This window comes from Nannospalax galili, unplaced genomic scaffold (assembly GCF_000622305.1).
Source record: "Nannospalax galili isolate Female #2095 unplaced genomic scaffold, S.galili_v1.0 scaffold249, whole genome shotgun sequence".
Taxonomy (NCBI): domain Eukaryota; kingdom Metazoa; phylum Chordata; class Mammalia; order Rodentia; family Spalacidae; genus Nannospalax; species Nannospalax galili.
This window is the reverse complement of record NW_008360307.1, coordinates 31,140-45,499: the sequence shown is the minus strand read 5'-3', so window position 1 is coordinate 45,499 and position 14,360 is coordinate 31,140. Positions and strand designations below refer to the sequence as shown.

The window sequence follows — 14,360 nt, the reverse complement described above, 5'->3', positions numbered from 1 at the left end:
GTGATAGATAGATAGATGATAGATGATAGATAGATAGATAGATAGATAGATGATAGATGGATAGATGATAGATAGATGATAGATAGATAGATAGATAGATGATAGATAGCGATAGAGATAGATAGATAGATGATAGATGATAGAGATAGATGATAGAAGTTCTTGGACTTAACCCCTTTGGAGTAGACCTCAACCAATAACCAAGAATTAAGGAATCAATATCCAATAGATAGGGGTTAGAGATATAGATGATAGATGATAGATAGATAGATAGATAGATAGATGATAGATGATAGATAGATAGATAGATGATAGATAGATAGATAGATAGATAGATAGATAGATAGATAGATAGATAGATAGATAGATAGATGACACAGTGACATTCACCTCTGGAACTTTGGGTGCATCATTCTCCCAAAGTCTGTGCAGTTCTCCTCTACAGCAAGCCTGAGCTGAGGTGCTGAGGAGCCTCTAGAGCTGACAGGCAAGGAATCATTCAACATGGATGGAAAAAGACAACAAAACCTAATTTGAAATAGGATTCTCCAATCAAAACCCACTGGATTAGCATTTGACTTAGCTGCTTCTGAAACAGGCAATTTGTATAACTTGTTTTCAGTATGCATTTGCCAAATAATGACAGCCTCAAGCAAGCTAGGAAGGACAGTTAAAATAATAACACTGGTTAATAGGGCTCTTGCTATTATTTCCCACTGACAAGAATACAATATGTCCCAGAAGCCATATGCTATAGTAATACAGTCCTCATGGTGCCAATAGGAATAAAATATTTAAAAATCTATACAACAAATTCAGAAACCTTCTGTCCTACTTTGGTTTCTTGTTGTGATAAAACAGTGACCAAAACCAACTTGGGGAGGGAAGGGTTTGTTTTGCCCTACAATTCATCATCATCAGGGTAAGAGCTCAGGGCAGGAACCTGGAGGCAGGAACTGAAGCCATGAGGCAGTGCTGCTTACTGGCTTGTTCTCCTAGTCTGTGCTCAGTCTGCTTTCTTATACAACCCAGGACCGCCTTCCCAGGGATATCACCACCCACAGTGGGCTGGGCCCTACCACATCACTCAACAATCAAGAGAATGCTGCACAGACATGCCTACAAGCCAGGTAACTCCTCAGCTGAGGGTCAAGTTGACAACTGAAGCTATCCAGCACACCTTCGTTGCAGAGAAGTGGACTAACTTGCTTAAGATGATGGAGTCCTTGGTAGAAAAAGGATTCAAACCAAAACTATTAGATTACAGACTAGAGCTATGTTAGGGAGCTAAAATGAGGACTGAGGAAAGGCATGTGACACCTAGTGAACCTTCAAACACTTCAGTATGCTTTCATTGTCATTATCCCATTTAATGCCTCAAAATAAGAATGTATTACTAGCTAAGTGCTATAATTCCTGTTTTCATTCAAGGATATTTAAATGCAGGTCTTCCAAAAACCATGACTTTCTATGGTGAAACCTACCTTGTCATAGCTTCTATAAAAAGCTGGAGCACATTCTTCACTCACACTTTAGTTAAGAAAACTAAACATATGTAAATAAAGTAATCCCAAACAATTGAGACAGAGAGAATCCTTCTATGCTGAATACCGATCTGCTATACCAAGCTGTAAAATTATCTCATCTCTTCAGAATTCTATCTGCTTAGTCACTAAATTTCTACCAACTCCTAAAATCTGTAGAAATGTGACTCTAATAAGATTCAGTACAATGAAGAACAGAAATAAATGGATCAGATAGGAAGTGCTATGGAACATCATTGCAGTGAGAGAGACACAGACTGTTGACAAAATGAGATAATTCTTCATAATAAAAGAAGCTCAGCTCAGAACTTACTCTTGAAAGGTGAGTAGGTTTTGCTTGGGAGTGGAAGGAAGGAATTTGAAAATAATTCATATAGAAAAAACGTTACAATGTGTTGAAGAAAGAAAAGGCTCCAAAAGAAGCACAGAACTGACCAACAGGCAACAGAATTGCAAGGAGGCTACGGGGTAGTTTAGGAGGGCACTCTGATTTTCAGTGACTCCAAGGTCATGGAGGACCCTGAAGTCCTGAACTGAGTGTCCCAAAAGATTCTGATTACAAGAAAACTATCCTCCAACCAGTGGGTTTTAAAATAAAGTCAACCCAGATTTGTATGACATTAAATTAAATGTTCAGAGGAAATATGGCTCTGTAGCATCCTAGCAAAAACCTAGACAACTACATTTCTGAATGTTTCTAATACATAAAAAATTAATTATAACCAAAAAATCGAATGTCTAAACACAAAGTAACTTACCAATGCAATAATCGGCATGATGTCAACCACAATCATCTAAACAATTTGATGAATTACAGAGAATTAAGAATAATTATTCCAAAAGAAAATAACATGTAGATTACCCCTTCCTTGTTCTGTCATATATTCCTGACATAATTATAACCTCTGCTTATACAAACTAACAATAACAAAACTAAAGCCAGTACCTACTTCTACCAACCCACAAAATTAAAATTTAAAAGTGAATTCAAATTATATTTGGCCTTTTTATCTTATACTATATTTCAACTATCTTAAATTTTAAAAAAAAAACATTTATTTAGCAATTTTTCAATATCATGTCACTTTTAAGTCAATTTTCTGAATTTTGACACAAATGACAACCTTAAAATAAATCATCTGGAGCTGGAGAGATGGTTCAGTGATTAAGAGCACTGGCTGCTCGTGCAAAGGACCCAGGTTCAATTCCTAGCACCCACCTGGCAGCTAACAACCGTCCCTAACTCCAGTTCCAGGGGAATTTGACCCCCTCTTCTGACCTCCATGGGCATTACATGAGATGGGTGTTCTCATACACATAAAATAAAAACAATAAAATATTTTTAAAATATTCTGTGTGCATTACACACAGAAGGCCTCAACTGGCCAAGTTTTAGAGACTGTAGAGTGTAGGATGGGGCTCCTATGTGGACCCTCACCCACCCACGGCTCAGGAACCACTGAGGAAGAGGAGGTGGAAAGATTGTAAGAGTCACGGCTGGTTCACGAACATATGAGGTGGAGGCTTCCAGGCCACTGGAGGCTTGATCATGTGAGCCTGTGGCAGCAATGGCATCAAACTCAGGACCCATGTCAGCTCAGTTAAACAATGGGACGTCCAAAGGGGAGGTGACCAATAGTTGGCAGGTCAGTACTAGATAGAGAACTATTTGAGACTGGTTGCTACTGGGTGAGGGAGAGTATGACTTATATACAACTACTGGATGGGCTGACTAGACTCCAGTGGATGCATTTACACTGAAGGACATTTGGATACAAACACCTGAATGAATAGGATTCAGCATGTATGGCAGAGTGCATAGAGTTTGGTGGGGGAGGGAGAGGCACGGAATGGGGAGGGGGTCTGGATGTGAGTGGGAAATACTGTATGAAATTTTAAAAGCACAATAAAAAAAGTTAGAAAAAAATATCTTCCAGTGAACATGATACATTCCTGTTACCTGAAAACTTCCTTAATTTTTCCTAACCAATAGTGGTTTATTGCATAGTCATTTTACAGCTTGTATTTAATAGTTCATTGGTGATACTGTTCATTGACAATCTAATTTTATTTTCTACTTCAGTACAAAATTAATTTTCACATAGACCTTTTAGTATCTTTGTTAAGTTTCCTTGTAAACGCATTGCTTTATTATTTTAGATTTATATATATAAACACTGTAATTAAAATCATTTCTCCTTTCCAAATCATAACTGTATCCAATAATGAAAAACTTAGAATTTTGCCTCTGTGTTCATCAAAAAATTAGTTTATAATTTTAGAATTTCATTAAGTCCTATCATACTTACATAAAACAATTTTACTATCTAAAATTGAGAGGTGTTTTTAATTTTTTTTTCTATTCCCTAGAAATTGAATAAGATTGATGTCATTTCTTCTTTTTGATGATTGTTATAGAGTTTCTTAGTACAACCAACTACCTCCATGGCACTGTTTCCAATTATGACTATTTATAGTCTCTTTTTTTCTATAATAGTCTAATAAGCGTGTACTGGTCTAAAAATGTGACCATCTAAACTCTCATGACTGACAGCAGAAAGTGTTCATAGTTTACTTCAATATTTACAGGAATTTAATGGATTGTTTTCATTTGGTACTAATTACCTAAGTCTTTAGTATTTTTCCTGATTACTCTCACTCACTAAGACAGTAACAATTTTATTTTCCCAGAAAATATTTATCAAAGAGCTATGGAACAAATTACTATAAATTTAGAGGCTGTGCTGGAGAGCTTTGGTGTCAACTTGACATACCTGAATTGTGGGAGCCTCAACTGGGGAATTTCCTCCACTGGACTGGCCTGTGGCCATGTCTGTGGGGCATCTTCTTGATTATTGAGTGACGTGGGAGGGCCCAGCCCACTGTGGGTGGTGCCACTCCTGGGAAGTTGGGCCTATGTTGTAGAAGAAAGGAGGCTGAGCAGGAGCCAGGGGGGCAAGCCAGAAAGCAGCGTTCCTCCATGGCCAACTCCAGCTCCTACCTCCAGGTTCCTGCCCTGAGTTCCTACCTTGGGCTCCCTGATGAACTGTGACCTGGGAGATGTAAGACAAATACCTCCCCAGTTTGGTAGTGGTAAGAGTGTTTTGTCACAGCAATGGAGAAACAAACCAGAACAGAGGCCTAATTCAGCATACACTTAGCACACAGCTCTATAGGTGGGGAAAGATGGATTTGCATTCTGTACCTGCTGTTTTTTGTCAACTTGATACAAACTAGAGATTTATGGGAACAGAGAAACTCAGTTGGGGAATTTCCTCTAACTGTGTTGCATTTTCTTGATTGCTAATTGATGCAGGAGGGCCCAGCCCACTGTGGGTGGTGCCATTCCTATGCAAGTGGGACAGGGATGAATTAGAAAAGAAACTGAACAAGCCAGAGGGAGCGAGTAAGTAAGCAGCTCTCCTCCTGGGTCTCTGCTTCAGTTCCTGCCTCCAGATTACCACCTTGAATTCCTGCCTTGACCTCGCTCAGTAATAGATGGTTACCTGAAAGTGTAAAATGAAATAAACCTTTTCTTCCCCAAATTGCTTTTGGCCATGATATTTATCATAGCAGCAAAATGGAAACCAGCATACGTTGAAACAAGCAATAAAGCAAAATAGACAAAAGAAATGATCATACCATGGACTGGTGAATTGAGGTAAGAGAAATGGAAGTTACCTGTGATGTTCTTGCATCTTTTAAGTTTGAAAACATATCAAAACTAAAAGAACCTTCCCCTCAAAGAAAAAATACAAGGAAAAAATACATAAATAAATTAGTAGTACAAGACTTCAAAATTCACCTCCCTATCTATTAAAGATTACGAGAACAAAACCTAAGTAAGGATGATCTAGGTTCAAGGAAAAGAAACTGATAAATTATAGCTCTTATGGTGCTGGTTTCTGTGTGGCTAGCTCATGTTTTGGTTTTTCAACGATTTGTATCCCAGAATGATCTCTACTGGGGCAGCTGTTTACTTACACTTTAAATGGACCATATGTATATATCTTTTACTAATAATGACAAATCTGTTTAAACTCTAAGATTAAACTATATTCAAAATCTTCATCAACTGTCTCTTCTAATTCAATGCTCCTGTCTGGCTGAATATTAGTTTCCACTACAAGCACCCTTTTATCCCTTCATGCTCTTCAAATGTACAGACCTGTAACCTACCCAACAAGTTTACAGCCTGCATTTATAAAGATTCAAAAGTGATTCTGATGCCAGCTTGGAATCTCTGCTTAGCTATGGCACTACTTTTGTATAATGTAAGGATTATAAAAGTTTCTCTCTTTGAAGCATATGCAAATAGCCGGGTATAACTGATTAACTCCCCTCCAGCAGTGTAACTCTTTGTGGGTAATATTTCAGTTTTCTTTAATCTTCTTCCATAATGTGGCAACTGGAGGATGGTGAGTTTATAAATAATTGGTGAGCAACCCACTGCACTAATACTTTCTACTTCTGATGTACAACTATTAAAGAAACCAAAACCCAACCAGTCAGTAACCTTTTCTGCAAGTCTCACCTGGATTTACAATTTAGCAGTTCTTCATCCAATAGTGTAAAGATGACATAAGGAACTAAGTAATACGGTCAATAATTACAGAAATCAGGAACTTATCCATGCATACAATAATAAAGTTTTATACAAAGTCGATTCAATAACCGAGAAGATGCCAACAGTATTTTGTTCAGACATTGGTAGTACATTACACCATGATCTGAAAGAAGACACCAAAGAGCCATTTATACAGAGCATCAGATTTTCTTAGTTTCGGTTCTGTCTTGACAATGCTTGGTGCTAAACCCGGAGTCTTACATACAGCGCACAGTTACTTTCCCACTGAGGTACATTGCCTACCCGACTCTATAGTGACTATATAAATACAGCATGACAGTAAATGGAAGTAGATCTAAAAATTGTCTAACTCACTACTGGAATATTGACATTAGCACCATTGATCCATTGATATCATAAGATGAGAGAGTGTGAACTATCAAATTAAAAAAGTGACTAAAGGTGGGCCTTTCTAGTTCTGCCAGCCTCTGGTTCTCAAAAGCAGGAATCACAACAAAGAAGCACTGACATATAGTTTAATACTGAATCAGAAGTATCACTATATGCTTATAAATTATTTCATCTTTACCCACATATAAAACTAATAACTATAAATGATAGAGAATCAATTTATTCACTTGAAAACTGAAAGGAAAAATAATCAAGCATTTGCCTTTCTTTATTGTAAAACAATACCACTGCATAAACAGTAGATAAAAAGAAACATTCCTGGTGCTTGGAGAGATGATTCTGTGCGTATGAACATATGCTATGCAAGCATAAGGACCTGAGTTTCAATCCCCAGCACCCATGTAAAATCCTAGGTTTGGGGGTTATGGAAATAGAAGAATCACTGGCACTTTCTGGTAGCCGGCTGGGTTCCAGGTTTAATGGGAGACACTGTCTCAAAGAAATAAGGCAGACAGTGATGATAGGGTAGGACACCATAAGACCATCTGGCCTCTGTGTATGCATGGACACACACACACACACACACACACACACACACACTTTAAAAAAAAAAAACAACATATCTCCATAAGAGTATCTGACATATGAAAACCACCTGATACAATTCCAATAGCATGATTTGCACCTAGTCCAAACAGAGACAAAGCTAGTAATTGTGTTAGAGGTTATCGTGATCAGGATACAGAGACAGACACAGAACTGAACACATAAGACTGGCCATCAATGTTTAGAGCACCTACAGGCCAAATTAAAAAAAAAAAAATTGTAAGAAAACTTAAAAGAATGTGTTAAATAAACTTAACATATTTTGTTTCAAAAATAACACCAAAAAAGTGATAAGAAAGCATGATGGTGAACACTTACAAATTCAGCTCTTGGAAAGCAGAAGATTTGCCATAAATTGAAAGCCAGCTTGGGCTACACGGTAAGTACTAGATCAACCAGGGGAGCATAACAAGGCACTGTCTCAAATAAACAAAAAGAGAAAGTTATTTAAAAAAAAAAAAAAAGAGCCTGGCTGGCTCAGTGACACACACTGTAATCCCAGCACTTGGGAGACTGAGGCAGGAGGATCACAAGCTCAAGGCTAGCATAGGCACAAAAAGACCATACAGACATATACATAGATGGAGAGAAAGAGAGAGGAGGGGTGATGGGCAAATTACTATAAATCTGGGTGACTGCTACTTTTGAAGAAGGCATGAGTCTGAACTGGGTAAAGATTCAGGAACACCTGTGTTGTTCAAATTCAATCGATCTAAGTGATTAAGTGGGTATGCACACTATTCTATAAACTAAGTTTGTTTGGTTTGCATTTCTAATCTGAAGTTTGACATCAAGACATTTTTTAAAGTATATAAAACACTCATCTAATATAAACTAGGCTTTTCGTGCCATTACTTCTACTCATTCAGAAAGTATTCTGGGCCGGAGAGAGAGCTCAGCTCCCAAAGTGCTTACCAGGTAAGTATGACGACCAGAAAACACAACACAACACACACACACACACACACACACACACACACACGTACACACACAGTGCAGTGCAGGGTGTAGGGGTGACAGAAAGAAGTGGATCCCTGGTGCCTGCTGGCCAGCCAATCTAGCCACTCCAAGTTCTGTGAGAGACCCAGTCTCAAAAACTAAAGTTCGTACAGGCACATACAAAACACACACTCATTCACACACACAATACTCAAACACAACATCATACAAACACACAGGCACACACACACACACACACACACACACAATGTAAAATCAAGAGATAAAAATAAGGACATCTGTACATAACAAAGATACATAGAGGGGGTAAATGTTAAAGTTTAGCTTAAGAGAAAAATAATACAGAACATGAAACAGAAAAGATAAATGGCACTTTTATTTCATATAGTTTTGAGGTTTGCAGTTCTGAGTACCTTCTAAACATGCTTTAATTTTAAATAATAAATATTGCTAATGAAAAGCTGTTATTAGTCTTCTCTAAGTAAAAAGCAATGAGTAGAATCATCACTAGGATTTTCATGCATAGCTTTTACTATGTTGAAGGACTTTCCTTCTCTTCCTCATACCAATGTTTTTTTTTATCATGAAAAGGAGTCAAATCTTGTAAAATGTTTCTTTCTGCATTATTCTTATCATGTAAACTTTTTTTTCTTTCTTTATTCTGGAAACGTACCATATTATATTGGCTGGTTTGTGTGTCAATCATCCTTGCATTTCAGAATAAATTTCACTTGGTCATGGTACATAATCCTTTTAATAAACTGCTGAAATCAGTTTGTGAGATCAATTAATCCTTAATCCCAAAATCTCAAGGGCAAAATGTACTGAAGGGTCAGGAAAAAACACCTACTCCATAACGTGCTTCTATGAAGACCTGATTTCAATCCCTAGTACCCATGTAAAAAGTAGGGCAAGGGCTGTGGAAATGGTCCAGTGGGTTAAGTATATACCATGCAAGCATGAGGAGCTAAGTTCAAATCCACAGCAGCTATGTAAAAGCTGAGCATGGTGGTATGTGCCTGTAACCCCAGCATGGGGCTGGGGCAAGCAGGACAGACAGAGCTCTGGGACTTACAAGCCAGCTGGTCTAGCCGAATCACTAAGCCCCAGGTTCAGTGATAGACCCTGTCTAAAAAAACACACAGTGGAAAATGAGAGGAAGGAAGATACCTGATATTGACCTCTGACCTCCACATGCATGTGCACACATCTGTATACCCACACACACCTACACAAACATATGCATACACCAGACACACTCTTTAAAAAAAAAAAAAAAAGAAAATGGAAAAAGAAAGCTAGTTATGGTAGCACATGTCTATAATCCCAGCTCTGGGGAGGTAAGGACAGGAGGACAGGAGGATCCCTGAGGTCCAGTGGCCTGCCAGCCTAGCCTAATCAGTAAACTCCAGGTCCCAGCAAGAGACCCTGTCTCAGAAAAGAAGGTGAACACCTCTTGATGACTGAATTAAAGGTTGACCTCTGGCCTTCCTGAGTCTTTCTCATACACATGAATGAAAATACACCTGTACATAAACACAAAAAAATATAGAAACATAAAATTATTTCAGTGCTGATGTCAGCTTTGGATTTTGGAACATTTCAAATTTCAGCTATGAGATACTGACCTAGTAAAGCCTATGCAAAATATTGTTAAACTGTTTAAAAAAATATGAAAGTTGTCTGATCTCAAGCAGTTCAGGTAACAAATACTCAATCTGAAAGAGTAAAAGTTTTTCTACCAAACATAGAAGTGAGACAGGATGCCCACTGAAGCTACTTCCCTGCACAGTGGACTGGATGTTCCACACAGCAGGTAGGCTAAGGAAACAAAAGGTATCCAAATACTAAAGAAAGGAAAATTATTTTTGTTCACAAATGATTTTGTTTTCTGGTGTGTGTGTGTGTGTGTGTGTGTGTGTGTGTGTATGTGTGTTTGTGTGTGTGTGTACGTGGAGGGGGTACGTGCGTGTGTGTATATGTGTTTGTGTGTGTGTGTGTGGATGTATGTGGAGGGGGTACGTGCGTGTGTGTATGTGTGTTTGTGTGTGTGTGTGCGGGGGGGGTGCACGTGAGTGTGTGTATATGTGTGTGTGTGTGTGTGTGTGTGTGCGTGTTTGGTGCAGAGAACCAAACCCAGAGCCTTGCCCTTGCTAGGCAACTTCTCTGAAACTGAGCTAAATCCAAAAATCCATGCCACATGATACACTATATCCATCCGTTTTCCATCTACTGTGTGAGAACACAATACAGTGAGCCACACCTCAAACTAGTACCTCGACCTTCCCAGCTTTCAGAAGTTTAAAGGATGAGTACCTGTTCCTTCTAATGTACCCAATCGGTATGTTCTGCTAGTGTGTCACAAATGGACCAAGATACTGAATTGGCCTTTTAATGTGATGAAATGCCCTGCTTCATCACTGGCAAAATTTTCCATGTTCCAAACTCTGTTTGGCTGATGATATAATCATTACTATTTTCTTAATTAATTTTTATTTATGTTGGAGATGTTGCTGGGCATATGTGGGCATGCATGCCACAATGCATATTTGGAGGTCCAAGGACCACTTTGTGGAATTGGTTCTTTCCTTTCACCTTGACATGGTTGTTGAGGTTTGGCAGCAAGAGCTTTACCCACTGAACTAGCTCCATGGCCCTACAGTTTTCTTTTCATTAGTGAATGATTATTAGTATGATTTCATTAGTATGATATGATTATTTTCTTTATCTTTAACATAACCTATATGATATCCCTGAAGCAAGCTCTTACAGGAAACATGTAGCAGGGTATCATTTCAATATCACAATAATTCTTGTCTTTAATTGAGGTGCTGTAACCATTTACATTTAATGTAACTGGTAAGTCTGAATCTAGGTTCTAGTTTTTTTCTCTGTTCCTTTATCTGTTTGGCTTATTGAATTTTTTAGTATTTTATTTATTTATTTATTTTCATTTTATGTGTATGAATGTTATACCTTCATGTATGAAAATGCACCTGTATCATGCAGTCCCCGCAGAGGACAGAAGATGGTGGCAGATCCCCTGGAACTGGAGTTTTGGATGGTTGTTAGCTGCCATATAGGTGCTAGGAATCGAACCTGGGTCTTCTGCAAGAACAGCCAGTGCTCTTAACTGCTGAGTCAGCTCTCTGTCCCGTTTTAGTATTTTTTTTAATATTTTATTTATTTTTATTTTATGTATATGAATGTGTTGCCTGCAGGTGTGCAAATGCACCCGTGTTGTGCAATGCCTGTGGCGGTCAGAAGAGGGCACTGAATTCTCTTGGAGCTGGAGTTACAGACAGTTGTTAGCCACCATGTGGGTGCTAGGAATCAAACCCAGTCTTCTGCAAGAGCAGCCAGTGCTTTTAACCACACCATCTCTCCAGGCCTTTTTTAGTGTTTTTAAACTTACTTCTTATATATGTGATTGGATCTCTACACAGCTTTGGGGTTTGGCCACATCTTTTAGTATTTGCTGTTGACATTTATATATGTTTAATTTTATAGTATACATAAAATATTTACCATATTCAGTAGAAGGCACACAACTAAGTGCAGCATAGGAACCTGTGCTGGATAGCTTTAGTGTCAACTTGACACACCTGGATAGAGGGAGCCTCAATTGGAGAATTTCCTCCATTGGACTGGTCTGTGGCCATGTCTGTGGGCATCTTCTTGATTACTGAGTGATGTGGGAGGGCCCAGCCCACTGTGGGTGGTGCCACCCCTGGGCAGGTGGGCCTGTGTTGCATAAGAAAGCAGGCTGAGCAGGGGCCAGGGGAGCAAGCCAGTAAGCAGCATTCCTCCATGGCCTGTGCTCCAGCTCTTACCTCCAGGTTCCTGTCCCGAGTTCCTACCTTGGACTCCCTCAATAATGAGTTGTGACCCAGGAGATGTAAGCTGAATGAACCCTTTCCTCCCCAAGTTGGTATTTGTCAGAGTGTGTTGTTATAGCAATGGAGACACGAACTAGGACAGAACCCCACCCCATTTGTGTTGTCGACAGAATTGTTGCCTTCTTCCACATGCTCACTTGGAAAATATAATATTTTTAACAAGAAAATAGTTTTTAAAACTAATGAGAATGATATAAGCCTCTTTACCTAAATGTATATCACTTTTGCTATTCTAATTTAATCCCTGGTATTTTGTTTCCTACTGGTATTTCCATCCATGTGGAAAAGCTTCCTTCAGACATTCTTCTGGAGTGCATCTGGGGGCAATGCAGTTTTAGTGCTCTTATCTGAGAAAGTATGACAGCTTCGTTTCTAAAGAGCTTGTTTTGGAACATGAAGTGGATGATTGGCAGCATCTTTCTCCATATAATTCTGTCTTACTTTCTTCTGCTCCCAAGCTTCTGACGAGAACTGCAGTCGTTCACATCACTGTTGCCCTGTAAGCCATGGAGCACGTCGCCGAGGCACTTGCGAATTTTTCAGTTTGTCCTCTGTGCTCTACTGACTGTGAAGCAGCTGGCTGAGGATTTCCTTCTGTAAATCTGGTTTTGCCGAACTTGGGTGCTTTTGCCCACGGTTCAAGCACTTTATTTCTCTATACCATTCTTGTCTTCTCCTCCCGAGACCATGATGACTTGGTTGGTCCCACAGGTGGGAACAAATCACTATTCATCTCCTTCTCCAAACGCCGTTCCTTCTGTGAATTCACTCGGAAATATGTTGACTGGTCTAGTCAGCTTCAGGTACTCCGTGTCATTGTTTTCTCACCAAGCTCATGCAACAGGCTATCTTTTAATTTAGTTATTTTTGTCACTTCTAAAATTATCATTTGATTCTTTATATTTCTAATACCTTTGTGATTTTTTTCACATTTCAAGAGCATTACTTATGTAGCACTTCTTTCATTAGTGCTTTAAAATATTTTTAAGATAGTTCCAGCCTGTATGTCAGCTCACCAAAATCACCTATACTGATGTCTTCACTAATATGAGTTCAGATTTTCCTAGCTTTCTGTATATCAAATGATCTTGGTATACCTTCAGTATATTTATTCTGAATAAAATATTCTATCCTGTCATATTCTGATTGGAAACATTCAGTCCTGTTCAAATTTTTTTAGTGTTCCAGTAGTAAATCCACCCGTTTTTTCACAGGCCCCAATTTTAGTTGTGTCATGTTTCCAGCGTCCATTCCATTTCTCAAAGCTTTTACAATTTTGTTTGAATCAGTCTGCCATGTGTGCTCCTCAGTGGCCAGTCTAAAACCTGATTTATCATTTAGTCCCAACCTTAAAGTTGATGGAATGATGTTTCTAGCCTAATGAATTTATGTGCAGCTCAAGGGTACAGCTGGGAGTTTTCATCTATGCTATTCTACCACAATGCCCCTCTCATTCCATCTCCCTAGTGCATCTCTTTTCAATACTCCTAACAGAAAGACGGGACCTTACCATACATTTCCAGTGACTGCACTTGTGTCCAGAAATTAAGCAGTACAAAAGAAAGAAGAAACAGTAACAGTGCCCACCCCACATTTCAAAATCCATAGCCACTCTGTAATGGGAACTCTTCCCTTCCCAGAATACTTAGGTTCTACCTGTTCCCCAGTTGCATCATCATGGCCACCACTGCACATGATTGCTTAGGGAAGCAAGATTCAAGCATGAGAAGTTCTTCTCTCTCTTAATATTAGGAGATACTTCTTTTCTAAATGTGCTTAGACTGATCCCCATTTCCCAAACTATATTGGATCCAACTCAGGAAACAGCAAGAAAATGGCAAAAATCACTGCCAAGACAATACTTTAAACCTGAGTCTTCATTAATCTGCCGGCTAGTATTGACTACATACTCAAATATCTCTTCTGAAGACTCAGTCTGTGTTCTCAGCTTCATTTGATGAGAACAGTTAAGCATTTGGGCTCCATCTTACCCAGAAGCAAAATACTACCCATGTCTTTTGCATATGAATAAATGAAAAAATAGGTCTATATATAAAAGTTATGAATTGAATATAAAAGTAAGGTTTTATGTAAAAACACTAAGTTGCATTGTAATAATTGGGTGCTTTTCCACTTGCATATAAATTTTCTTAGAATAAACTGCATCTTGCAATAATGTAATACTGTAGAAATGAAGTACCTATGACAGTCTCCACAGCTGTCAACATCATCCTGTGGCTTGCAACTATCTCTCTAACCGAACATCTTGTACCACAAAGTATTTAAAATTCACAAGCAGACTCTCATTTGTCTAATTATGTCAGTTAGTCAGTTATGAGTTGAGAATACTCTCCAATAATAACCTAAATCAAA

General features: G+C 38.6%; 1 protein-coding gene across 1 annotated transcript in view; it reads right to left on the bottom strand.

Moving 5' to 3' along the window:
- Positions 1–14,360, bottom strand: part of LOC103726802 (D-ribitol-5-phosphate cytidylyltransferase-like) — a 273,724-nt gene that overhangs the window by 235,926 nt on the left and 23,438 nt on the right. The gene's annotated exons all lie outside the window — the stretch shown is intronic.